Below are 27765 nucleotides of genomic sequence, written 5' to 3'. Positions count from 1 at the left end.
TCCTCTAGGCTTTCCTAGGAGAGGTGGCTGTAGGAGGCTGGGGTGGAGGGGCTGATCACAGGCTTGCTCTACTGGCTCTAGAAACCAGAGGTGTAACTGGGAGCTCTCTGTAACTTTCCAGGTGGCGAGCATAGAGGCTATGGACATGGCAGGGATTTCCGTGTCCACACCAAGGGCCCCTCCCTGAGCCTGAGCACGAGGTGGTGAACTCTGAGCTCACTCCTGAATCCCAGCACATAATCACTCAGAAGCCAGGGAAAGAGGAAGTCCTCCAAAGCGTGGCTGCCCTTACCCAGTGTTTTGTGGAGCCTACTTTAGGCAGATTGTCAGTAAGAATAAACCCTATAGTGCTATAATTGGCAAGCAGTGATACCTTTTCAAAGCACTATTTTTTTCAAATTGAACTTGTTTCTAAAACTAAATTATGGTAATGGTTGTACTACTGTATACATTTACTAAAAATCATTAAATATCATTAAATTGGATGCTTATAATGTGTGGATTTTGTGGTATATAAACTATGCCTCAGTAAAGCAGTTGTAAAAAATTTTTAAATCACACCTGTTAATGGATTCCCCAAACACTGTTTCTCTAGCACCTAGAGGTGGTGATTTTTTTTTGTTGTGTTTTGTTTTGTTTTTTGTTTGTTTGTTTGTTTTGAGATGGAGTCTTGCTCTGTCACCCAGGCTGGAGTGCAGTGGCACGATCTTGGCTCACTGCAAGCTCCGCCGCCCGGGTTCATGCCATTCTCCTGCCTCAGCCTCCTGAGGAGCTGGGACTACAGGCGCCTGCCACCATGCCTGGCTAATTTTTTGTATTTTTAGTAGAAATGGGGTTTCGCCATGTTAGCCAAGATGGTGTCGATCTCCTGACCTCATTATCCACATGCCTCGGCCTCCCAAAGTGCTGGGATTGCAGGTGTGAGCCACCATGCCCGGCGAGGTGGTGATTTTTTTGTTTTTTTGTTTTGTTTTGTTTTGTTTTTTGAGGCATGGTCTCCCTCTATTGCCCAGGCTGGATGGATTAGAGTGGTGCAATCATAGCTCACTATAGCCTTGAACTCGTGGGCTCAAGCGATCCTGTCATCTCAGCCTCCCAAGTAGCTAGAACGACAGATGCAGCCCCCCCACATCTGGCTATTTTTTTCTCTTTCTTTCTTTTTTTGTAGAGGCAGGGTTTTGCCATGTTGCCCAGACTGGTCTGAAACTCCTGGCCTCAAGCAATCCTCCCACGTGGGTCTCCCAAAGTACTGGGATTATAGGCGTGAGCCACTGCACCTGGCCTGGTTCAGAGAGTTTAACAGGCATTGCCTTAAGCAAAATATTGGACAAACTGAGGAGTTTCTAATATGCCTGTTGTGCCCTTTCTCCACCTCTGTGACCTTCCCTCAAATCAGTTACTGGGCAGGTTGTGGTGGCTAATGTCTGTAATCCCAGCACTTTGGGAGGCCAATGGGGGCAGATCACTTGAGGTCAGGAGTTCGAGATCAGCCTGGCCAACATGGCAAAACCCTGTCTTTTTTGTATTTTGTAAAAATACAAAAAAAAAAAAACTTAGCCAGGTGCACGTCTGTAATCCCAGCTATTTGGGAGGCTGAGGCACGAGAATCACTTGGACACAGAAGTTGGCAATTGCAGTGAACTGAAATTGCACCATCGCACTCCAGCCTGGGGGACAGTGCGAGACTGTTTCAAAAAAAAAATCAAAAATCCGTTACCTGACACTTTTCTCTTTTAGCCCTTCTTTCTCCCAAAAAGAATTGCTTAGTATTTTACTTACTCATTAAAGAATGCGTCCTTGGCTTTTTAATATATTTGCACTTTAAACCTGTCTTTCATTCTAGAATGATTTTTTAAATCCTCATTCAAGGATTTAAAACCTTAAGGGAAGGGATAGAAGGGTAGTGAAGAAGAAGGGCTTTCCCCTAAGATCCTAGAAATCACAACAGGAAGGCAACTATCTATTTTGTCCGCCAGTAAAGTCAACTGACTGAGTATGACAGAAAATTGGGTTGATCTGATGTTCTCAAACATGGCCGTGGAAATGGCCTTGAGAGCAGAAGGTGTGTTGAAGACTAGTCCAGGCATTCCATCAGCCCACCAGTGAATCAGATACAACTAGGAGCTTCCGTCACAGAGGAGCTTACTGTAGTTACAAAAACAGCCAGAGTCAGCCGGGCACAGTGGCTCATGCCTGTAATCCCAGCACTTTGGGAGGCTGAGGCAGGTGAATCACCTGAGGTCGGGAATTCGAGACCAGCCTGGCCAACATGGTGAAACCCTGTTTCTACTAAAAATACAAAATAAATAAATAAATAAATAAATTAGCTGGGCATGGTGGTGGGCGCCTGTAATCCCAGCTACTCAGGAAGCTAAAGCAGGAGAATCGTTGAACCTGGAAGGCGGAGGTTGCAGTGAGCCAGGATCGCGCCATTGCACTCTAGCTTGGGCAACAATAGCAAAACTCCATCTCAAAAAAAAAAAAAACAAAAACAAAAAAACAAACAAAAAAAACAGCCAGAGCTTCATAAAGATGATTTATGTCCATGGAGAGAAGTGTGAACTCCTAAATATTGACATGACTGACAGTGTGGGGATGAATTCAATTAGTTGTTACAGTATCACTCTTTTAACCTTTAAAAGCATTTTGCATGTATCAAGAGAGAAGCCATGTGATTCCATGGAGAAAATGAGATGGAACTAGCCAATCTGGGTTTGTACCTTGTCTGTTGCTCTCTAAGTTCTTTGTGAATTTAGATGAGCCACCTAAACTCTCTGAGTCTCAGTCCTCCCATGTCTAAAACGGGACCCCCAACTTCACAAAGTTGTTTTGAGGTAGATGGTGTTAACCTGCTTCCACATACTGCAGAGAATAACTGTGATTGAATAAGAGGAGTATTTCACTAGTTAAAATGCTCTACCCTATTTACTTGATCTTCCAAATAATTTTCTGAAAAAAGATACCGCAGATGGCTATTACTATCTGATGGCAAAGAAACACAGTAGTGGCTAAGTGACTTGCCTAGGATTAATATTCACATTTCCTGATAAGAATAGGGCTTTCTGGAAGCCAGCATTTTTAAGATTCTGGGTTAGTTTCCACTGTGGTTTAAGGAATCCAGTCAGAGGATGTCAACATTGACATTTCCCCCTCCAATTAGTCTCAAGAGTTCACATATCTCACTCTGTTCAATACAACCTGGAGTGTAATCATTTGTTGGTAATAACCTAGCCCTTGTTTAGCCTCATGGATCTGACTCTGAACCTGGACATCCTATGGACAAAAACACCACTTGCTTTTTATTGGCATGTTGGGTAGAATGGCTCCACACAGCTAGGAAACAATTTTATTTTTCCCCTTTGCAACTCAATTATGAGGCTGAAGGGCACATATAGATTTTTCTGCAGGAAGCAAAGGGCTTTCAGGCTTACTTGATGAGTAGATTTCTGCATCACCTCCGTGGTAAAGGGTTAGCTGCTTTTAAGAGGCAAAAATGCCCAGACTGAATTAAAGAAGGAAAAAACATAATAATACATTCCAGACCACCTTGTAAAAACTAGGGAGGCGTTCTCAATCTTGGCCTTTCACTCCAGTCCCACTTGAGGCCACTCTCTTTCCAGAGGCTCTATGGAACAACAAGGGTGGTGAGAACGCTGAATTAGGAGGCAAAAGCCCATGCTAGTGTTCTGTCCCCTAATGTGACACACGCTTAGTGGGGATCCTGTTCTGAACCTTCAACCTGCTGTTCCTCTGTCTCTCTGCCTATAAAATGAGGGAAGTAGATTGGCTACTTTAACAAATCCCCCCTTTATAAATAACTTGTGACTCTATTTTCTATAGTTTTTTTTCAGAGTATATCTTTCTCCATTTATTTATGTGCATGAGGGTTCAATCGTTCGATAAAGGCTATGTTTGAGAGAAGATGGAAAGGCATGGAATACGTTTTGATCTTGGGTTTACTGCTAACATTGACTTTTCCCGTTAGCCCACCTAGGTTCTAAGGAGCTAGTCTCCAGAGCTTTGACACGTGGGGAGCCAGGCTTTGTTTCTCTGTTAAAATCCCCCAAATTTCCTGACTCCTCAGAACAGCTCAGCTCAGCTGGGCGTCTGTGGCTGAGGCTGGCCGAGACATCAGCAGAGTACCTGGAATGGAACTCCAAGCAGATCGAAGCTTGGGAGCCAGTGTCCTTGCAGTCTGAATATTTGGGGTGGAGAGAGGTAACTCTGTTATGCTCACCGCTGGGACCACAGCAAGAATTCCTTTGCCACCATTTCTCTAGTCAGGCGGAGCTGTCCAGGGTTCAGGTGGCTTTCCAGGACATGCTTCAACTTGCCTGGAGATGGGTGGTGTGAGCAGATCCCTGGGTGTCTGTCTCTGGAGGTAATAATGACAAAGAGGTTTAGCCACTGAGGGAGAAATGAATCCCCAAGTCTGAGGGGATATCCCTTTTCTTCAAACAATCCCTGGGTTGTTTGTCTACAGTAACCTTAGAACTCTCTTTAATAAAAAAAAAAAAATGAAATGAAATAAAAATAAAGTAAAAGAACGCCCATCTTCAGTATACCAAGCAGCATGCAGGGCATAATCGCCTCAATTCTTGGTATCTGGCGCAATGTTCAGTTGGCAGAACCACACTTTCTGTGGGGGTAATAAGCTTAATATTTAGCCTGCATTACTGGGGCAGTGGTGAAGGGAGGGGGATAAAATGGGAGAGAGACCACTGTAGAAATGGATATTGAATTCAAAGTATTATTGTTGGAATCTCTGGAGAAAATGGCTCCTGAACATACAGGATTTTCAGTACAGTTTAAAAAAGGAATGACTCTTCTGGTTTTTCCATTTATTGTAGCTTCCCAAAGCTTATTTTTAGTAGCGCTAATAGTGCCGCCTACCCCTGTACTCATTTTCTACAGATTTGAAAATTTGGTATTATCCTGTCTCTCCAGAGGTGCCTTCTATTTCTAAAACATTAGTACCATGGAGGGGGGAAAATAGGGCATTTTCTGAGAGAAAGGAGCCTTGGATATTTGCATTCCATTTTGATTAGTATTTTTTGTTTCTCTCAGTTCATTCAGAATCAAGGGAAAACATATTTAAATGGATATAATGTGATGCCAAGTGCCTCTGGACACCAAAAGCGCCCCCTCCACACACACCCCACGGTCAGCTCAGGCATGAAGGTGCGTGTCCCCTCAAGGCCAGGCTAATGGTGGCCCTGACTCAGAGGCAGGCCTCACCAGCATGGATCAACTATAAACTAAACTGCAGAAGGCACTCATGCCCTGGGTGAGCTATGGGCCGGAGAAAAACTCAGGAGCCCCAGACACATGTGGCCAGTGTGTATCTGGGTGGAGGCGGGACGTTCCGAGCCTTGGAGCTGACCCCATGCACAGCCTCACAGGCTGGAACCAGGCGTCTTTGAGTGGAAGAAGTCAAGGGAGTCCCATTAGAGAAGGACCCTCTGTGTTCACTGTGCACCTGGGAGCAAGGTTTCTCACAACAGACTCTGCTGCTGAAAAATTACAGTGTTTGAGTTCTAACTGGAGTTACAGACCTTGGTGACTTTGTATAGCCCTCTTGACAAGCGGGGCAGCCTTGCCAAATGACACATGGGAAGTGGAGGGTGTGCAGCAAATGCTATTTGTACGTGTTGGCTCTGGGAGTGGCAGAGTATTTCTGAGGAAAAAAAACACTAAATGTGGGCATCCTCAGCCCAGGGCTCCTCCTTTTATCAAGAGATGGCTTTGTGACAACATGGGTGTCTGAGTCCTAACAGGCACATTACAGGTGAAGTTTTGAGAAACTATTGCTGTGTTAAATTTCCACATATGGCCTCTTCTAGCACGAATAATTCACAAATGAAGAGCCTAAAATGTTACATCTGGAAGTGACTTGAGAGATCTTCTAATCTAGCTTGTTATGTAATCAAGAGCACTGAGCCCAGAGAGGGAATGTCAAGGTCAAGGTCACCCAGCTGGTGTCTGGTCTGAGTGGATGGCCCCTGTCTCCTGACTCTTCTTCCATTGCTCTTTCCACTGACTTTTGAAAGTGACAGATGGAATGGCCACCAGGACGTGAGAGACATTTAGAGAGACATCTATTCCATGAATCCCCAATGACTGCCCCTTCCCTTTATCTTGCCTCCAAGCCTCTTCTTCTATACTCTTCTGTGCCGTGTAGCCCTGAACAAGTTGCTTCACCTCTCTGTACCTTGTTTACCTCATGTATGAAAGGCAGATGATGTTGATGATGATGGTGGTGATGATGATAATGTTGGTGGGGGGCTGAGGATGATGATGATACCTCCCTCCCAAAGTGATTATGTGTCAGAATGAGCCTCAGAGTCAGAAAATTGGGTTCAAACCCTGGTGCTCCCTCCTTCTAGCTGCTTGGAGCATTTTGAGTCACACACTCACTCTGAGCCTCAGTTTCCTTGGTTTTAAAATAGAGGAAATATTTCCTAACTCATAAAGTTGTTATGAGGATTAATTGACAAACTATAGATGTAAAGCTCTTAGCTCAAATGCTCAATATATAGCCCCTGGTATTACTACAACTGCCAATAATAATAATGAGTTTGAAAAATGCAGGTACAAGTTTTTTTATAATCTGAATGTACAATAAAAATCTTAGTTATTATTAACCACCATGGCCGTAGTATCCATCCCAAACTATCAGTAAGATTCCTGCATAGCTAGCCCCTGGATTGGCCAGGGCTGGGTACTAGATTGGCTTGCTAAAATTCCTTAAATCACTTGTTTGCCTCTGATACAGTCTGGCTATTTCTGACACGGCCAAAGAGATCACAGAGGGCATTAAGCTGCAGAAGAGAAACTACAAACAATATTTGAGAGAGGGAGAGATTTCCTAGAATGGCTGCGACCACCTCCCTGCCAGTTTGATTTCCTGTGCAGATGTGTGTGTTGAAAAGATTGATGTGGGCACGACCTTTAGACCCTGTTTGAAAATTACACATACAAATGGTACTTTAATGGTACATGTGGTAGTTGGGGGGTTGTGTTAATTACATTTGAATAGAGAGATGGTGATAATTCACTGGCTCAGCCCCTGGTAGTTAATTTTGTTACATCTAGGGGGAAATTCTGTTGGGGTCTATGAGTAGCTGTGGTGCAATTAGGCAGCAAGAAGGTTTTTGTCGGTACAGTTGCTATTGATTAGTATTTACTTTAAAAAGAGTAAAAGCTATTCCCTCGCGCCAGGGCTGCCTAATCTGTCAGAAGAAGAGGCTACATGTTTTACAGACGCATAGCAGGCTTGTTCATATATTATGAAGCCCCCCAAAAGAGAGTCCAGTATAAAAATCTTCCCAACTGGTTTTAATGATGCTCAAATAAAAGGGATATACCACAGACAAGATCTCATTAAAAGAGAGAAGTCTTTTTGTAGATTTGCTGATTTATTTATGAAACACCTCTGAAATATTTATCAATGCTTTCCTGATATTTATCTGAAAATACATTTTAGGGCTTCTTTGGTAGAAGAGAGGGGGAGAATAAAGGATGATGAGGGTGGAAGAACAAGGTGAATTCAGCACCGTTTCTTTCAGTAGCAAGGAAAGGGATATGCTAGGGTATAGGAACATGTCACTAGGGGGTGCCCCAAGAACCAGGCAGGCTCTAACCTGCTCAGCACAGGTGACCCTACTTGCTTGGATCTCTTAAACAGAAGCAATGGCAATCACAAGTGCTCTGTTTAGTTTTCCTGACGGAACCGGGGCAGATACAGACGCTCTTGAGGCCTTTATCACTTCCTTCACTTTTAGAGCTATTTATTAATTGAAATAATCGTTATGCTACCCCTTGCCTCAGACCTACTTTCATCTGTTTAGCAACTGCTTTCTATGAAACACAAAAGAGCTCAGCAATGACACTCGTGTCTTAATTAACCATTGAATACCTTATAGAGCAGCTGTCACAACTCTTGTCACTTGAAAGGAAGCACAGTGGTCCCTGTTTAAAAAAAAATACACAGAAAAAAAAAGTTGATCTAATGAGCTGTCTTTGACATTTCTTAAGAATTGCATATTTTATCATCATGCTTTGCACTCATATAACGATGCAAATTAAGGAACCTCTGGCTGCTCTGGAGAAAAAACAGTGAATTTACATTTCTCCCAACTGTTCAGAAGGAGACATTTGTTGCCCAGTGGCTAAGGGAAATGGTCAAGATCAGAGATGATAACAGGGCTAAGACTGCATATCAATTAAAAGAAGAAGAGGGGTTGATGTCAGTTTATGTAACTAAAATATTTCCAAGCCTCCCCAGCCCATGGTATGAATGAGTCTCATTAACATTAAAGACAAGCGCCCCCAGAGCCTCAAGCCCTCACCCGTTTGTTCAGGTAATGCAGTCCTTCATGCAGCTCATCCCAACCTCACATTTTTTGAGTTCCCAAAGAGGTAGACATGTTTTATGTGTGTTTTGGAATTAACCTGGGCTTCCACTCACCATTGGATGCTGCCTGCTATTCTGAGCTGTATCAATGTCTTCAACATTGGCCTTGACCACCCCAAACCACACCACCCCTATTTTTCTTTATTGTTTCTTCTCATGGTTATGAGAAGGCCCCAGCCACCAGCCTTCTTCCGTTGTTCATTACCGTGACAGGATAGCAGCCCGTGTTGAAGTGAGGAAAAAGTTTTCTGTCTCTGTGCTCATTTAGATGGGTAGTTTGAATAGAGTAGTTTGAGCCCCAAAGTGTCTTAGAATTTGGTGAGAGAGTTGTTTCAGTTCACATGTATAGCTCTTTCTACCTAAGGTGTGCACAGCCCCTGGAAGAGAGGGTAAAATGAGTTCAAACACCAGCCACCATACTGAAGGAGAACATTTCACCCATTTCAGCATCTCCCCATTTACTTGCTGACTTGTGGCTGAGTCTGTTGGCCCTGCCGGATTCTCTCACAGTGACCCTTCTTTTCCATCCCTGCCTCCTGACTTCTGCCTGCAGTCTCCTCTTCAAGCCATCATACTTGTCTATATATGTTTGAATCTTGATTGTTGCTACAGTTCAAGTTCACCTCCCCAACTAGGAGGCTCCTTAGCCCCCATGCAAATAACCATTGAGGGAAAAGACTCTCTCCTTACTCCAACACCATGTATCTGAAGCTCAGCTCTCTTCCAGCCAGGACGCTCATATCATAAAGAAAAACGTTATTAAGAGAGAAGTCCTTCAGTAAAAGGATATATCTTAAGGAGGATATATTTTAAGGAGGAAAAATGTTCAAATGGCATAATAATTGGCTTGTTTCAAATATATTACGATAGTTATATGTTATTTGAACCACTACAAAGGACACCGATACCTACTAACTGCTCTGCAAATTCCTCAAGGGCAAAACAAATGCTGTTCCCGACACTGAGCACTCAGTATGTATGACAGAGAAATCATAGCAACCTGAGGATTGTTATTATTGACGTTTCATTTTTGTAAAGCAAACAAGATACTTTATACGTCGTATATGAATGCAAAATGTACCCCCACAAGCTTATCAAATCAATGAAGCAACAAAGCATTATATAAGAGGTTTGCTGTGGAAGTTTTAACATGTTAGAAGATATTATATTCATTGTTACCCCCATTTAAATCACTATGTGAACTTGTAGAGACCGACCTCTGATTTTGCATAATTTTAAATTCATGGTCCCTGGGAAGGTAATCACCCCTTTAATAACTATTGTGTTTCTCTTTATTCCAAATAAGGTGTGCACTCATCTGTGAATTTATGTTGGGCTAGCACGGTGTAAAATTGCCACTTTGCATTGCATACTACTTGGAGAAATAGTAGGTAGAATATAATAGCTTCACCAGTTGAATTTCAAAATAAAGCAGAGCCTTGAACATTGGTACCCTATCGTGTGCTTTGGGCTACAGAGACTGAGGAGGCCTGATGCAAACTGGACAGAATTAGGACTCTGAGGATGACTGACTCACAGGGGAAAGGATGGTTCCGGAAGACATTTTATATAAAGCTGCTTGCCAAATCGGCCAGTAGGGCCCATAAACGCGTCCAACAGTAGAAACAACAGATCCTGCTGGTCTCTGCCAAGGGTACCTCTGGGAAGACAGACAGTGTTACTTGATTTACTCTGAAGCTGCAATGAGAAGAGTCTAGAGCCCAGTTTTGCAGGATTCATGTGCCGTTAGCCTCTCTCCTCACCTACGTCTTCCCCTCCTCAGGAGTCTACATTGTCTTCTCCTGGAACCTTCCAAAACAACTAATATAAATTTCAAGCCTGTGGTTGGTGCTTGATGAATGCCAGTTGACTTGACCACTGGAGTGCCACCTCTGAGCTAATAGACTCAGCCAGAAAGGTCAAGATAGTGTCCCATATACAGAGAGGAAGACCAGAATTCATCCCCTGAATAAAAAGCTTCGGATTAGCCTACTTTCTCTCCAAAGCACTCTTTTTTTCAACTTTATTTATTGTGTCTGGCAGATATCCTCAATTAGGAGCTAATAAACGTGAGCATTTATAAATCTTCCTTTCAGCGGAGTACGCCCCTAGATTCAGAGCATTCCGCGGGCAGCTGTAGAAGAGGAGAAAAGCGTTCTGCCCAGTGAAGGGCTAGAGTCAGCTCGTGAGAGCTGATTGTGTGCCTCTTTCCCTAACTCTGAATTCAGTGACCTCGTTCAACCACGGTGGGAGTATTTTTAACACAGAAATCAGCAGAGAGTAGAAACCAAGGGTTTTCCTCTCAGAGAGTCATTTTAAAGCATTGACCAGCATTGTCTTCTGCCTCACTGTACCTCACCTTACCACTCTCTTCTTGAAAAAGATCCAAATCATCTTTCAGCTATGTAGACATGACTCTAAAAAACACAAGATAGAGTCTGATTCACAGCAGAGGCAAGCCGTGCTGCTTCTCTAGGCCTGGATTCTAAATGCAGAACAGTGAACCTGCAAGCAGCATTCTTAGGGCTGAGCCATTCTCACGTGTAAAAGGAGAGTTCCTTTCTTTTTTCAAACCCATTTTTGCAGGATGGAGGGTCCTGTCTTCATCTCAGATGAATCAGTGGGAAGCTGATCCACAGCCCACAAATCCCTTTTACTAAGAAGGATCACCTGGTAAGCTTTGGGTTACTCTGTGTTTTAAAAAAAAAAAAAAAAAATCATAAAATTGAAATAGTTCAACATAGATTTGAATCTAAAGAGCCTTCACTGCAGAGTTTATCTGGTGACCATATGACACTACAAGGACAGCTTTTAAAAAGCCAAATATCAATGGCTGAAGAATGGAATCGAAGTAGAAAATCGAGTTAGAACTGTATTAAAACAAGTCATGTTATTATTCAGCTTTATCTATAATATTGTCTAATTCATATTTCAGTAGTAGCATAGAAAATGAATCTGATTCACTATGGTTAATTAGCCTCCGGGTTCCCAAGGTGTGAGCTGAGGCACCCTGGACATTGCAGTGGCCTCAAAGGGGTGCCAGGAAATATTTTAAATAGTTGAGGAAAATACAGCAATTCTTGACATCTGTCAGGCACCGTGTGAACTACTAGCTCAAGGTAGTTCACAGTTTCACTACTGGAATGCATAACTTTCTTTCAGTGATGTCATACCTTTGAGAAGCTAAGTTCTTGTCAGTTGCTGTAATATAAAACAGGACCATGTGAAAATCAATGTGGAGCAGGAAACAAGGGTGAGGGCATCCAACCTGATGCCAGAGTTTGAGAAGTTGCGTAGTGCCCAACAGGCGCATGCATCTCACTATTAAGCACTTAGGATTATTTAACAGTGAATGGGACTCATTTTTCTTTTAGTTTATGTGTATTCTTTTTTTCAGAAATCAAGTTGTTAGGACATAAATACTTGTTAAGTTATTTGGGTGTAATTTACAAATAAACGGAACTGTTAGGTATTTCTTTCAGCTGAGATGGGCTGTAAAAATGGACAGAACCATTAGGAACATCATGAATCGCCAGGCGTGGTGGCTCACACCTGTAATCCCAACACTTTGGGCGGCTGAGGTGGGCAGATCACCTGAGGTCAGGAGTTCGAGACTGGCCTGGCCAACATGGCGAAACCCCATCTCTACTAAAAGTACAAAAATTAGCTGGATGTGGTGGCTGGCGTTTTTAATCCCAGCTACTCAGGAGGTTGAGGCAGGAGAATTGCTTGAACCTGGGAGGCAGTGGTTGCAATGAGCTGAGATCGCACCACTGCACTACATCCTGGGCGACAAGAATGAGATTCCATTTCAAAAAAAAAAAAAAATCATGAATCAAGATCATTTAAGACTTTCTCACTTAGCGTAAAAGGTAAATGATCAATGTCCATTATTGAGTAAATGACAAGAAGTATTTATTGTGTGCCTTCTACATATAGGCATAATTTCAATTCTAAACACATATGCACACACATGCACACACACATAAGGAGAGGTGGAAAGGAATAATATTCAGGAAGTAGTATGTGTCAGGGGCAGATACTTTACATGTAACCTTATTATATCTATGCAAAAACCTAGGAGGAAGGCCATATGGTCCTATTTTTTTTTTTTTTTTTTTTTTTTTTTTTTTGAGATGGAGTCTTCCTCTGTCACCCAAGCTGGAGTGCAGTGGCACGATCTCAGCTAACTGCAACCTCTGCCTCCCTGGTTCAAGCAATTCTCCTGTCTCAGCCTCCCGAGTAGCTGGGACTACAGGCGCACACCACCACTCCCAGCTAATTTTTGTATTTTTAGTAGAGACGGGGTTTCACCATGTTGGCGAGGATGGTCTCGATCTCTTGACCTCATGATCCACCCGCCTCGGCCTCCCAGAGTGCTGGAATTACAGGGGTGAGCCACTACACCCGGCCCATATGGTCCTCATTTTATAGATTAATAATAGGCAGTTTTGGAAATAAGATATATGCCCCAAACACACATGAGTAGTAGGTGAAGAGTCCCGTATTGGACCCAGCTCTATCTGACTCTGAGGCATATTCAGCCTCATGCCACCAGTTGTACTAGAGTGTTATGACAGCAGTATTAAAATAGCAATCCACATTTTTCAACATCAATGTAGAAGATACCATTTAAGGAAGTCTGTGTAACTTGTGTGCTGTAACTTGTGTGCTGTTGGGCTGCTGTTTATGTTTTCCTGTGCTGATCATTTTGTGTGCGTACTGAAATCTGTATGTGAGCATACATTTTAATTCTTCCCTTTTCTCCTAATGATGTGACTAAATCATTTCATTTTGAAACATCCCATCTGGCAGACAATAAATGACCTTTCCCATCTTGGACTTTGTAGTTTGTAGTTAACCAAGTCAAAAAGCGCCAAATGATGCCAGTTGTATTATGGTTGTGAGGATGTGTGATAGTGAAGCTTAACCCACAGCAATTAAAGCAACTCAGTAAAGGAGCTGTCTATTCAGACTAATGAGGAAAGGCTATCTTGTTCTTTTTAGGAACAACTAAAATAATTCTGCAGAAAATTTGCTTTACTGGCCTTTGCATAAGGAAAAACAGGCTCTGGAATAGAAGCTAGCATGACCCTACTTCTCCCACTCTGCTATATTGGCTGTATTAGGGAAGGCCTTAACAGCATCTCAACAAAGAGTTTGACTTTGTGGTCTGACATTTGTATAATGGATATTCTGTACACACATTCCCTAGAATTTGTTGATTTAGAGATTACTCAAACTCCATCCTGATAAAGCTCTATTTAATCTGGGTTTACTTAGTCGTTGGTTTAGTTTGAAGTGCGGGGAGTTGTTTTGGAAAGTAGGTTGCTACTTGTGGTGAAAAGGCTTTTTGCTGACGTCCTTACCTGGTGGAATGATAAGAGGTGGTTTCAGTAGATGGCCAAGCATTGGATCAGATATCTGTCAACCTAACTTGAAGAGAAAGCCATGAAAGAAGTGTGGCTAAAAACTGCTGGGTTATGCTTGCTCAGGAAACTCCCTGTCTGGGTCACTTACCTTTTATTACTAACTTTTCACTCAGTCACTATACTGGATTTCCCCTTTTTCCTCTCAGAAAATTAGTAATCATGTCATTTCCTATCCACATCTATGCATTTCAATCAGATAAGAGCTGTGAAGGTACCATGTCCATGTTGGACCATATACTAAACATTGGCTTATTGCATGATGTGCTTTTGACATGCCTAGGTAGCTGAATGCAGAGTTCCATGCTCTTCATATTGAGGGTGTTTGAAACTGGTATATGCAGTTACTTCTCTGAGATCTTCCCTGGGAGATACTACAGAAGGATGAAAGAAGATGAAGTTGGAAAATGACATGTGTAAAACATGATTACATACTGGCTGCCCTGTCAAGGTTAAGACGTGGTTTCTGTTGCATTGCGAACAACCCCTAGTGGTCCACAGATGAGCTGCTGCTCTTTGCCTCCATAAGTAGGGTGTTTGGACCACCCCTTACTCAAATGCTAGTTTACAGTGGCATGAATGCATTAACTTGCTGGGTGCTTTCTGGAAGCTCAAGGGAATATCTACCATGGTCTCATCTATTAGTAAGCCTGAGAACATGCATTCATTGACCCCAAACCCATCCGCTGTGCCCTCATATCCGCTTCCTGAAAACTGTATGCTAGATAGAACCTTTTCATAGTCATTTTGAATAGATATTCTTAGAGCACTTCACCATCCAGCCTATGTGATGTTTCTCAAAAACCAAAAAAGCCAGAATGCATTGCCTTGTTTTCTAAAGAGTTCTGCCTTTCCTGCCTCCATTTCTCTTTTTTTTTTTTTAAGAGTTAGAGTATCACTCTGTCACCCAGGCTGAGTACAGTGGCATGATCATAGCTCACTGCAGCCTCAAACTCCTGGGCTCAAGTGATCTTCCTGCCTCAGCCTCCAGGGTAGCTGGGACTATAGGTGTGTACCACCAGTCCTGACTAATTTAAATTTTTTTTTTTTTAGAGACAGTGTCTCACTGTGTTGCCTAGGCTATTCTCAAAGCGATCTTCCTGCCTTAGCCTTCTGAGTTTCTGGGATTGCATTTGTGAGCCACTAGGGCCAGCTCCCCTGCCACCATTTCAACCCTGAGAAAATTATATACACAAAGATTGACCAGTTTATTTACTTCTCTTCCTACAACCTAGAACAAAGCCTGTGCCTCCAGTAAAGAGAAGGCCTCCAAAGCCTAAAGACCATCCTGACCCTGCCCCACACATTCTTTGGAGTCATCAGAACTCAGTTTGAATCTTATTCCTGTCATTTGCTGATATGCAGTTGAGCCAAGCTGAGCCTCTGCTTCTTTGGCCTGTAAAGTGGAGAAAAGTATTCTGCTTCATTGTGCTCTCATCTCATCTATTACATGAGTCAGTACACATAAAATCCCTAGCACATAGTAGATTCTAAACAATTACAGCTTCCTTTCCTAATCTTACAGTTTTTTGACTACTTAAGATCCCATGTTCACCATTTTTGTTACTCCTGGATAGACGTAGAAGGAGGTAAAGGTGGAGGGAAATATCAAGTCTTTTTCTAATCCAATATGGGCTCTATCTTTACTTTTCACAGGGGTCATCCTCTATTTATTGTGGGGACAATTTTTCTTTGTCCTGTTCCATCACTTTGGTGCTTAACAGGAAGCTCAAAATAGACTGATCATGGCTGAGACTTAGCTCCTTTGCTGTGTAAATTTTCACACTGCACATGTTCCAGGTTCATCCTCTTTCATTTAAGTTTCATCTTTTTGAGGGAAGTGCAATTTCATCAGAATACCTACATAAATACAATTCACAAGTCATAGGGAAATCCAAAGGCTTCAATTTGGGGGCTCAAAAAGATGTCTTTAGCTGCAGGGCGTCTATCCAGTGGATGTGGAATACAGAAACATGGGTTCATCCCTGAGCAAGGGTAAATCAGACATGGAAACGTTTATCCTCACCCCCAGAATAGGGACTCCTGGTCTCTGGAACCATTACTGAGGTCATTGGTTCATGCTTTTCTTTACATATTTACCTAGTATTTATACCCCTCTTCCTCTACAGGAGAAGGATTTGAGGCAACTGTTTAACTTATTCTGGAGTGAAATGGAGATTAATGTGATACCTCCTGATTACTCATTAACCCCACAGGCAAAGATCTCTATATGTCATTTTTGAGATAATGAGTGAAAGGCCCTGATATGTAATAAGTTAGGGCAGAACTGGAGTGAAATTTGTAAAACTGTGGGTAGACCTGGTGATCCACAGATGAGTGAAGTGGCAGAAGATGGCCCTCCTAGCCCCTTCTAGGGCTTTCTGTCTTTTCTATGGCTCTTGCCTCCACTCTGCATTCCTGTTTTCCAAGTGACTGGAACTCTCCTTGGTCCCACTACCGCCCATTAAACAACATCGAAAACATCTCCCACCCCACCCCAGACCCCAGGACCCACTCCTGAAGCTGCCTTCTCCAGGATGTGCCCTGGTTTCTCCTCTGTCTTCTCAACCTTGGGTAGATATTCTGTCCTGACCTCCTCTCCCTGAGCAGCCAGCTCATGAGAAAGGAAATTTTCTTATTGAGTACTACCCAAGTGTCAGGCCCCACTTAGATAAAGTGATAGAGCTGAGCCTCTTAGAGGTTAAGTGACTTGCCCAACTTCATGGTGCTAGGAAATGACAGCTCTTGAATTTCCACGCAGGCCTGTGTCATTCCAACCCTAAATTCCCTTGGCTATGCAGCCAAAAAAAAAAAAAAAAAAAAAAAAAAAAAAAAAAAAAAAAAGCTAAATTCTCCAGAGTCTTGCTAATTAAACAGACTTAATGGGTTGCCTCTCAGAATAATTTAATATTAAAAGGGTATTTCTGGACTTGAAAGTGTCTTAAGGATTTTGCAGTGGTGAAATTTTGGGCGTAAGGTAGATTGGGAAGGGAAATATTTTGGGGTTGGGATTTCTGATTACTCACTCATGTCACACATGCTAAGGAATGGCCTAGTATAGTAATGCCTAAAACCAGGCCTGTAACTAAGACTTGCTGTGTGGGTATCAGGAGAAATATTTATGTCTGACAAATGGATGTTTTTAAAGGGTCTAATGGAGGAAATGGAAAGTTTAGAAATGCAGTCTATAACCAAGGGGGGTAAAATCAATGCTTATTCACATATGGACTGTTGTGCAAGTGTGTTAGCTTTCCATTGATTGGTACCAATGATGTCTAAGATGTGTTAGCTTTGAGTACTGATAAGATAAAAAAGGCTTGGGCAGACAAAGAAGAGTGTGACCATCTGGGAAGCAGACAGGAAAATGGCCTTGCCAGGTCACCCTCTCATGAGGATCAAACTCCAGAGTGTCTCTAAGTGCTTACAGGATGAGTGGGTCTTCTCTGAACACTCACTTAATGAACAGAGACAGACCTCTGTAATCCAGTGTCATAGACTCCAGAGAGTGCCCAGAAATACAGCATGGGCCCCCACGATGATTATAAGAGAATGAATAAGATGACCCTTTACTGATGGAATTAAAATGTGTGCCCCTAGAAGGCTGCCATTGAAAAGGTTTGGGATTAGCAGTGTTTGCTTTTTTCTAATTAAAAAACTGAATCACCTACGCATTTTTAAGGATGAACTTTAAGCTCTTGCCTCACAAAATGAACAAATTGAGCAGTGAAGCCTTAAGAAAATGAGACCAAAAATGGAACAAGGTAAAAAGTCGAAGTAAGAGCCCTAGCTTATACTAATTGTTAGGAGGGAAATTGCTGAGGCTGTACTTGACCATGTGTGTTGTATGGGCAAGCCTCTGAAACATGCACTCCATGCCTGTAAAGAGTTATTTCCAGCCACTGACTTTGCCATGAATGACAGAGTTTATTTTATTTTATTTTTTAAATAAAAAGCCTCAGCCTAAGGAAATACTGTGCTCCCACAAGATGCCGAGCTATTGAAAGAGCCATTCTGAGAGGGGGGTGGAGGCAGGAGAAGTATATTTTCTAAGATTTTCCGATACTAAAACCCATTTACGACTGTTGAGAAAAATCTCTCTGACGGAGGATTTAGCTCTCACTAATCCTTAAGTGACTTGTTTTGACAGAGCCTTTATAGGAGATTTTCTCAGTAACTTTGGTTTGCTCTAAAGGAGCAATTACTGATTTGTCCTCCAGCTCCTTCTTTTTCTAATTTTTTTTCTTTTTTAATATATGCCAGTTAATGAACTTCATGTATGTTCCAAAATAGCAAGTGAATCCGATCAGAACTGTTTACTGTAAAAATTCAGGAACCTTTGGATTGTCTTGGATCTTCCGTTCGCTTTCTTGCCTCCGGGTATCAAGGACCTGGATTTCATTTCGTGTGTCATGTGGCCTTCTCAGCAGATTCTTTGACTTGAGCTTGTGGAAGTCGAGCCCTACTTTCTATTTACACTGTACTTTCTCTACATAAAGACATTTTCAACTGCTTGAGGAATGAGCATGGGGACCCCAGGTTTTTAAGCCTTCTGGTGTTTGCTTTTGCTCAGACAGGCATTATCTTTTTAGAGGTGACTGTAGCAGCTGGAGGACACTGCTTACCTCCCTGTTTAAGGCACTGCTTGATGCTGTGACGACAAGCCCTGGTGTCTGTGCGATTTTATTTCCCGCCTTGCCTGCTGTCCCCATGCAGGGATGTTTAAGTTGCACCTCACATTCTTGCTTCTATATTTTAATGAAGTCCTAACACCAGGGGAGGCCTGAAAGTGTCTTTTCAGCCCAGAGCTTCCCAAAGCATGGTTCCCCAGGCCAGCAGCATCAGCTCCTGGGAACGTGCTAGAAATGCATATTCTCAGGCCTTGCCCCAGACCTGCAGAATCCGAAAGTCTAGGGAGGGAGCCCAGCAATCTGTTTTCACAAGCTCTCCAGGTGATTCTGATGCACACTAGCGTTTGAGCGGCAGTTTTCTGATCCCCTTGCTCATCCTCCAGGAAGACTGCAAAGGAACCATCCTCCAAAATAACCACCACCTACTCCCTCAAAAATCCTCAGTTTGTGACTCCACGCCCAATTTTGCTTTGTGACTTCGGAAGCCTCATCTGCAGTTAGATTTCTGGTCCTAATTTATGACTGTGTTCACTAATTTTTTTTCTTAATGTCGGAAAACCGTGCCAGTTACAGGATTGTCGTTAGGGTGTGGCGGGAAAGATTGATGACTTTTCACGAAAGTGTACAAAACTCTAGACAAGCATTAACATATTGCGTTTTAAATTATTCTTGATACTTTTTTGAAAGCCGCCTGCTTTAATCCTCTTGTCAGGGAGCTGCCGTGTTAAAAAATGATCGCTGAAGCGGCTTTGCCAGCTTCACATAAAAAGTGAAGCGGTGAGGGCTCTTCACAGGAAGAACTCTGGCTGCGGGCCGCGTGGCTGGTGGAGGGAGTCTTTGGAGAGAGTGGGCAGCCATGACATGGCTTCTGAGGAGAGGAGCATCATGGGAAGTGTCTGGGGGTGGCCATGGGGTCTTCCCGCAGGCCCTTTAGCGATCAAAATGGCTGCTCGGCCGAGGTGGCAGCTGCTGTGGGCTGTGAAGAAGATGAAGGGACCCAGACGGGGGACTTGAGAAGTCTGGGTTTGGGTCCTCCTTTTCTCATCGCCAAGTTACATAACCTTGGGCAGGTCCATTAGCATGTCTGACTTTTAGTTTCCTCATTTATAAAATAGAGGAGGTTATGCCAGGTGACCTCTAAAGATCCTTTCAGCTTTAAAATTTATGATTCTGGGATTTCTTCTCCCATCTGACTTCCTGCACTGTCCTTTCCCTTGTACACAGGAGCAGCTGAATTTATTGATCCCCTAGAGGCTTTGTCACCCACTTCTTCCTTCCTTCAGCCCCCGCTTCCCTTAGGAGCCTCTTTCTTAGAGGGCTTATCCAAAATTTAAAAATTTTTAAACACACACACACACACCCAGACAAACGGATACAAGGGAATCCACTTGGAAATTCAACTGCATATCGGCTGCTTTGATTTCTTGTGGAGGGGTAAGGTGGGCACCTAAAGAAAATAGAGAGTCAGGGGCGGTGCCAGGAGGAGTTTCGCAGGGGCGCGGAGTGGGGGTTTGGTTGTCCAGAAACCCTTCAGAGAAACTCCAAGTGAAAATGTTTAATACCCTCTTCCCTCAGAAAATCAGGGCTCCCAGCCTAATCCCATTCCCTCTTGCCTTGTCCTCTGAAGAAACTGAGCTGCTAAAAACACAGCAGAGGTGAGACAAAGGACATGGCTGCTAATTGCTGTCGAGCATCCTGGGATAGGGGGTTTAGGGAATGTCCTATCATCAGCTCGCATTTGCTTCCAGTTCTGGGAATTCTCACGTCTTTGGTTAAAGCTGTGTCCTTGGGTAACCTGGTGAAGCAGGTCATTTGATGTTGAAGCACATAACAGGAGACACCCTGGTGATTCTCTTCAGCCTGCTTTGCTGGACTGAAGTTTAAAGGTTAGATAACCCTTTGCAGGCTGAGGCTATGCTGGGAGAATTCATCTGGAATCCCAAACTCTCACAGAAGCAGAGGGCAATGGGAGAGGGGGTGGGCAGGCAAATGTTATGTGTTTCTCACCATTTAATGGCTCAGGTAAGTGCATTATAGAATCCGATACAGTGTTCCAGCTAAATTTATGTGACGTTGATGGTAATGCGACAACTTCTTGTCAGGCTGGGAGCATGCCAACTTTCCTTCCCTTTTACCTTGTAACCTCCTGAAACTGGAACTCACTGGAAAATTTCTTTCACAGTAAGATAGGGAAAGAGTTTATCTAATGAAACCGTTCTAAGTATATTTCTTTGTCAGGAAAGTTTCAGCTTCTAGAGTGAGAGGAGTGAAGGATGAAGTTGGAAAATGTGGCTTCAACTTCCTCTACTTTTCCTCCCTGACACAGAGGTGTAGGCATCCATTTTGATTGTATATTCGTGATACCAGGAGAGTCAGCTGGAAGTCTTCATTTTAACCTGGGTAATAGACACTGGTGGTACCAACAGTGCTCACTTAAAAAAAGCATAAAGGCAGGGACTTTTGGAGGATTGGGCAGGAGAAAACATCATAAGACACGGGTTCAGGTGAGTGGGTGTCCAAGCAAAATTGCAAAAGCTTCAAGTTTTTCTTCACTGGCTCCTTCACTATATAATTACCCTCCTCCCCTGGAAAAAAGTTAAAAATATGTTAAGAGTTTCAATATTCCTGATTTAGAATCTTTGGGAATCTTATTTAAAAGGAGTACTTGCTTAGGAATCCCAAGACCTGGAATTCCCATCTGAGTGTGCTGTTACCCAGCCTTGTAACACTGGGCAAGACATTTCCCATCTTTCAGCCTCAGGTTCCTCATCTGCCTAATGAAGATGTTGGCCTCATCAGGAATGGCTAAACTTCAACCCACACCCTTAAATGGCAGGCATCCGTAACTGACTGCAGCAGTCTTTCCAATGGATTCTGGATGAGGCCTCGGAATCATTCTCAACACAGCGCCTGCCCCAAACAGCCATAATTCTTTTAGAGCTTTTTTCAAAGATGAGACTTCTTTGTCATCTTCCTCTGGAGGAAGCTTGGAAATTGGCAGGATATCATCAGAGCTTGTAGGAGTGGTACTAAACCCACCCTGAAGGTTTGGGAAGCCACGAAGGCATCCAGGAGGTGGTGACCGTAAAGCTAAATCTTGGAAAATGAGATACATTTTTAGGAGAAGGGAGAAAGGATTTTCTTAGCACAAAGAATAGAAAAACCAAAGGCAAGAAGCTAGAAAACAGCATGCAGAGTAGGCCGCATTTATAATTTGGTGGAGTAAAGGAGTCACTTGCAGAATAGCAGGAAATGAGGCTGGAAAGACAGGCAGAGGCCAGAGCAGAGTGGGCACTGGAGGACAGGCTTTGGAGGTGCAGTTCACTGACTGTCCTAGTCCTTCATGCTCCTGCCTTGCCACCTACTTACTGGCTGATGGTTTCTGAGTCTCCGCCTCTTGCTGCCCATTTGACTTTTCTACTGTTCCTGGCTCTGACTTTCTCTGGAGCTAATCTTGTTCCTCTCATGTCTGTTGTCTGTGTGATGTACCAGGTGCTGAGCCTTGACCTGAGGGTCTCCCTGGATGCTTCTCTGTTCCTGCATATTCAGAGCAGCTGCCCATCAGTTTTTCTACTTTGTATGTGCATCTGACTCTTCACTGTCCTTTCACCCTCTCCCACTGCACACATGCACACACACAATGTGCACACACACGTGCACATACATACACCCACATATCAGATCTGAAGTTTACATCAAGGGTGCTTTGGAGATATTACATAATGATAGCTTCCTTCAGATAAAGTTTGGACCAGTTACAAAAAGAAAAATGGGCTCATTTGCAGGATCATATTGGCTCACACATGGTAGAGGGTCCTTTTGAGGCTCTAATGGGCAGGCAGCTGATTCTAACAGCAGAATTCTGGGTCCTTGATCTTCCCGAGACATCTCCCCCCTGTTTTGAACATTAGCTGTGGTGTGGGTCCTTCCCACGGAGAACTGTGAATCCTATTCAGCCGCCTCCTTGTGATTTGGACATGAACAGGGAGCTTTCTCTGTCTACTTAATTCCCTTTGAAAGCTTTCTCGTCCCACTATTGGGCACTTCAGAGAGAGCACTGCATTAATATCTTCTGCTCTGGTTTCAACTTGGTATGGTTTTGTGATCTTAAAATAGATGGAATTACCACGGCAAGCATTGTTCTGCCTTGAACTTAAAGTCTCAAGAGCAAGTACTTCTAAAAAAGTTAATCCTTTCTTATTTGCAAGGATTCTGGCCTGTAGTTTACAAAGAAATATGCTAAATTATTTATAATCCAGGATTACTGCAATGCCAAAGATTTCCTTGCATAACATCCCAGCATCACTAAAATGGCTCAAAAAGAACAGCCCTCGGCCACACCTTATCACCACTACTCTCTCTGGTCCCTGTGAAGGGGCCCCGAGCAGGGCGATGGTGGCTGATGCCCTGACCACAGGAACACATGTTCTCCTCTGCAGCGTCATCCTCCATGGCTTATGTGCTCACGATTCTGCTGCTGGGGCCTCCAGGGCAAGAGAAAAGCAGAGATGGTGTGGACAAGCGGTACACCTCTTGATGGCAAGCATGTAATTTCTTCCTTATTTAAAATTTGTGTACCCTGCATTCTTCTGAGGGGAGTTGGTGTGGTCTGTAGTTAAAGAGTGGCATTAAATGGGGTATTTTAGAAATATACAGTGTTCCAGGCCCACCTCCACTATTAACTTTGAGAAAACTCATTGAGCTCTCAATTTTCCCAAATGTAAAATAAGGGGGTTAGAATAAATGAACGTGAAAGTGCCTTCAGCTCTAACATCAGGTGACTTTAAACAAGTACTGATATAATGCAGGGATGCGTATGTGCATAGCACAGACAATTGGAAAATAAGACTGACCTCTCAAGGGCTTACTGTGGAAAGATAGACTCCGAGAATCCCAGTAGGGCCTGGCTTCAGTAGGGAACCTTCCAGGGTACATGAATACATGTATGATACATTTTCCTCTATTTTCAAAGTTGGTAAATTACTTGATGCTCTTTAATAATCTCTTAATTATTTCTGAAATTATGGCTGAAAGATGGGAAATGTGTCACAAGTAATTTTATATTTTTAAGTTATTTTTACGTCCGTTGCCATCCAAAAGAGTTGTCATGATTGACGTTTCCAGTAGTAGTGTATATTGGTTTCTGCGTGTGAGTTCATACATAGAAATTTAACTCTGGTATAAATTTAACTCTGCTAATGGGCAAAGGTGAAGGGGAGGAGGTGGAAACTGTGTTGTTCTGGTTTTGGTCTGTTGCCCTTCAACATTTTAACTTGGGGGATTGTGTATCTTTGCCTGCAAGGCAGTCCAGATCTAAGTTCCAGGGGCGTTGGTGCCTCCCAGGCATCCTCCCGCACAGCGCAGCTCTCATTTCGGTTTACCACGAGGCCTCTGATGCTCTTCTCTCCAACTGCCGTTCTCCCCAACTGTTCAGCCTTTGCCTTCGTACAACTGTGCATTTTGTTCTCTCCCAAATAAATGGATGTCCCAGCACTCACTAGGAAGTCTGCAAGGCAGTGAAGCCTAATTCACCAGGGTTCTGAGAGGAAAATGAACAAATGAGTGCCAGATGCCTAACATGCTCCCTGGTATTCCAGAAGGGGGGATTTCTTTCCCCCCCGCCCCACTCCCTTCCCTGTCTTTCTCTCTAAGCACCAGTTTCCTCTTCTGCAAAAGGAAGCTTGCCTAGATGTCAGTCCCTGCACAAGCATTGAGTGAACCCCCTGTCTGTGCTGGGCGTGGTGCTGGAAGCACAGCACTGGAGAATCTAGTTCCTGCCTCGAGGAGTTCATCAAGTGGGAAGTAGTCAGCTGCAGCCAGGATAATGGTGGGGTAAACACAGGATAAGTGTGCGACACGGGAGGCAACTCTGACCCTGAGCACAGGGCTAGGGGTGGCAGAGAAGGGTCAGGAGAGGTGCCTCTGAGGTGGCCCCATTTTCCTTAAGCATCTCTTAAACAGCGTGAGCAGCTTCTGATCCCAGTGGCTTTCTGTACAATTGAAGACGCATTGTTTTTCTGTGGTGAAGGCTCCTTCTCTGCCCCCACCCACCCTCCCACTCCTCGGAGCAGGAATGTGTGAGGCTCCCTCTGCCCATCCCCTGGTCAGATCTCTCTGCCCCATCCTCTCTGGGCAGGAGGCCTGCTGCTGGCTCAGGAAGGGCTCATCAAGAAGCAGGTTCACCTCTCCCAGGGCACAGACAGCTTTTCTCTGTGGCTCACTCTAATTGACAAGCACCCGCCTGATGTCTTAAAGCGAAAGAGAATCTTGAGGAGAGCCAGAAACAGCAGGGCTGAAAGAGCCGTGGGGTGAAGGATATAATCGGCCACACTGTGCCCAGAAATGCCATGTGTAGGGCGGGCCAGACGGCTGCTGTTACCTTGTGGTTTGGGTTTGATTTTATTCAGTTGCGGAAACATAATCATCAGCTGCTTTCCCTGAGAAGACTGCCAGTGTGAGTGTGTGTGCATGTGTGTGTTTGCATATGTATATGTGCATGTGTGTGTGTGCATGTGCACACGTAATCTTCCTCTCCCTTTTCGCCCCGTGTAACTCTTCCTTAGCAGTCACACATGTCCTTTTCACCACACTGAAAGAACGTGGTAGAAACACCTTCTCCAGGGACTGGTGACCAGGCCCACCGGCCTGCTGCCCTTGCTTCAGGTCAGGCCAGTGTCCCCTGAGGTGGGGTGGTCAGACCTGACAGGTTTGGGACCGCCCAGCTGGGACCCTGAAATACTCACCTGGAGTTGATGGAGCAAGAGGGCAGGTACAACAACAACAGAAAGCCCTTGCTCCATTGAAGTGTTGTGCATCCAGCCGATGAGACAGCATCTGTGGCCGGGTATGTATGAGGCAAGAAGAGAAGTTGGGAGCCTGGTGAACACAGGGGAGGTTGAGGAGCAGGGCAAGGATGGAGAAAGACATTCCTGGGCTCTTTCCTAAAGGTCTGGCTGGGTTAGCTGGAGCTACTTTTTATTGGCTAAGTCGGGCTAATTTTTAGATTTTCTTCATTTTGGGTTCTTATTAGCCTGCTGCTTCTTAGATGCCCATATTGGACTACACGGAGTGCTAGACTATGTGAAGTAAGATGTGAGGGAATGTGGTCGGTCTTACGTGGAACAAAATACCATTGCTGGAACCTCCACATCTTCTCCTGCTGATGCCCGCAGCAAGGTGCCGGCAAGGTCATGATTCAGTGTTTGCAGGACAGCCCCACAGCCTGGATTAGTCCTTTGAAACAACCAGCCTTTCATGCTAGTACTGTCCTGTGCCAAAGAGAGTGTGTTATTTTTAAAAACCCCTTCCCTCCATTCTGCCCGTCCAAATGCCTGATAACCACAAACGTATAACCACATAGAAAGAAATTGATGTCCCAGGAGTTACATCCAACATGCATGAAAAGATGCCATTTTTTTCTATTCATTTTGTCCTCCTGCTTCTTTGTCATTTCTTTCTCTTTTTTCCTGCTCCTCTGCTCTTGTCTATAATATGTCACATTTGCTTCACTTTGGTTTGAAGAACTTGGGTTTCATCCTGGTATGAGTCTTCAATAATTCTGAGACTTCTGAAATTCCTGTAAAAACCCCGTTTAGCTTCCTTTTATCATGAAACAGGCATGCACCCCCCATGACAGCATGACAGTGCGAGTAGGAACAAGAGTATGTCTTCACAACTGGCCAAATAACTGGATCCCTTCAGGCCACGAAAGGTTGCAAATCTCATATGCTTTACATCTCTGTTAAAAGATCACAGATGTCAGAAAGGGACTTGAAACCTTTTTTTTTTTCTAATTCCAACTCTCTTTCTCTCTCTCTCTCTCAGCTCTGGCAAAGGGAAGTATCTTGCTGACAAAGAAGCCAGCTTTCTTCTGACCTGTCTTGGTTTTCATTTGTGATAACCTGATGAAGAGCAAATTACTTCCAGAAGCAATAAAAACTATCAAGGAAGACGATCTTGTAGCCGAGGAGCACAAGAGAGATAGTCACAGATGATGTTGTTCTAGTGGGCTGTTGGGTTTAAATGTGGCAACTGTGAGTGTCCTCTGGTCCTTGCAAAGGGTAGGGATTTCAAAGTTCTCAGTCGTCTTCCAAGTCTATGCCACAAACTCTTAGCAGGTGTGCCAAACCATTTCAGAAAGAGACTCAGTTGTCTAGGAAGAAGTTGTAACTATAAAATATCCCCATTGCAAAACCTGGATGAGGACACAGTCCTTTTAGTGATGTCTTAAGTTGTTCTTTCAGAGTTTTGATTCTTTCATCATCCTTACAATTGTTTATGCAAGAAAAGTTGCTTTTTTCATTACTGTTAGACCCACCTCAGATGGAGATCAAAGCTGTCTATATTGAGTAAACAAATGGGTTGACATATTTTGCAGGAGGAATTGAAATCCATGGTTGTCACTGGGTGGCCCTTGGCAGGCTGACTCTATAAGGAGTTTAACATAAGCAAGTGCGAGGAAAGGTTCCACAGGAACCACCCAGGCATGGAATTCGGGCCTTTCATGTGGGATATTTCTGCACTTGGTTGTAGGCAAAAGACGTTGCAGTGTATAGCCTTTGAGACCTAGTTACTGCCTCAGCCCTCGTGAGCTGTAGGACCGGGAGATGGGAAACATATCCAGGGGCCCCCACCTGCTCACCTTTGTCCAGTCACTTCAATGAAATCCCAAGTTAGAACCTTCTTCTTATTTTTACCATCTCAATTCTTAGAACTCCTTTTTGATCTTTTTTTAATGTTCATATTATGGGTGTTTAGATCATCCGCCTTACAACAAACCATGTTCTTTGATTTTTTGGGGGGAAATGTAATCTCCACATATAACAATTTCTCGGCTACTGAAGGACTTTTTGGATACCAGATATGGTTCTTTTAAAGATTCCCTCTATTTGCTGAAGGTCTAACAGTCAGTCAGGTGGAAATGTCAACAAGACAAACAGTGGGGAAGTGATTCCCTAGGAAAAGTCAGAGTGACCAGGAAATGAGGCAGCAGAGAAGCTGCCTGAGATTTGAAAATTGGACGTTAACACAGACAGGATGGCTCAGGGAGCACAGGCTGTGCACACCTCTTCCTGAGCTCCGTGCTTCACATTTGCTTTCTCATATAACAATTCCAACCGTTCCATCAAGGCGATGTTGTTATCCTTGTTTTACACATGAGGAAGTTGAGGCTCAAAGAAGTTAGTAGTTTGCCAAAGTTATATACTGCAGAGCAAATGGCAAGGCTAAGATTTGAGCTGAGACAAACAGATAGCATTTGCATTGTACTGCATTCCATAAAGACTACAAATTG

General features: G+C 43.6%; 1 protein-coding gene across 2 annotated transcripts in view; it reads left to right on the top strand.

Annotated features, from left to right (window-relative positions):
• The window catches only part of RORA (RAR related orphan receptor A), a 743703-nt gene that overhangs the window by 319345 nt on the left and 396593 nt on the right, over positions 1 to 27765 (top strand). The gene's annotated exons all lie outside the window — the stretch shown is intronic.

This window comes from Pan paniscus, chromosome 16 (assembly GCF_029289425.2).
Source record: "Pan paniscus chromosome 16, NHGRI_mPanPan1-v2.0_pri, whole genome shotgun sequence".
In the NCBI taxonomy this organism is placed as follows: Eukaryota; Metazoa; Chordata; class Mammalia; order Primates; family Hominidae; genus Pan; species Pan paniscus.
The sequence above is the reverse complement of the archived record's forward strand: the minus strand, read 5'-3'. Positions and strand labels throughout refer to the sequence as shown.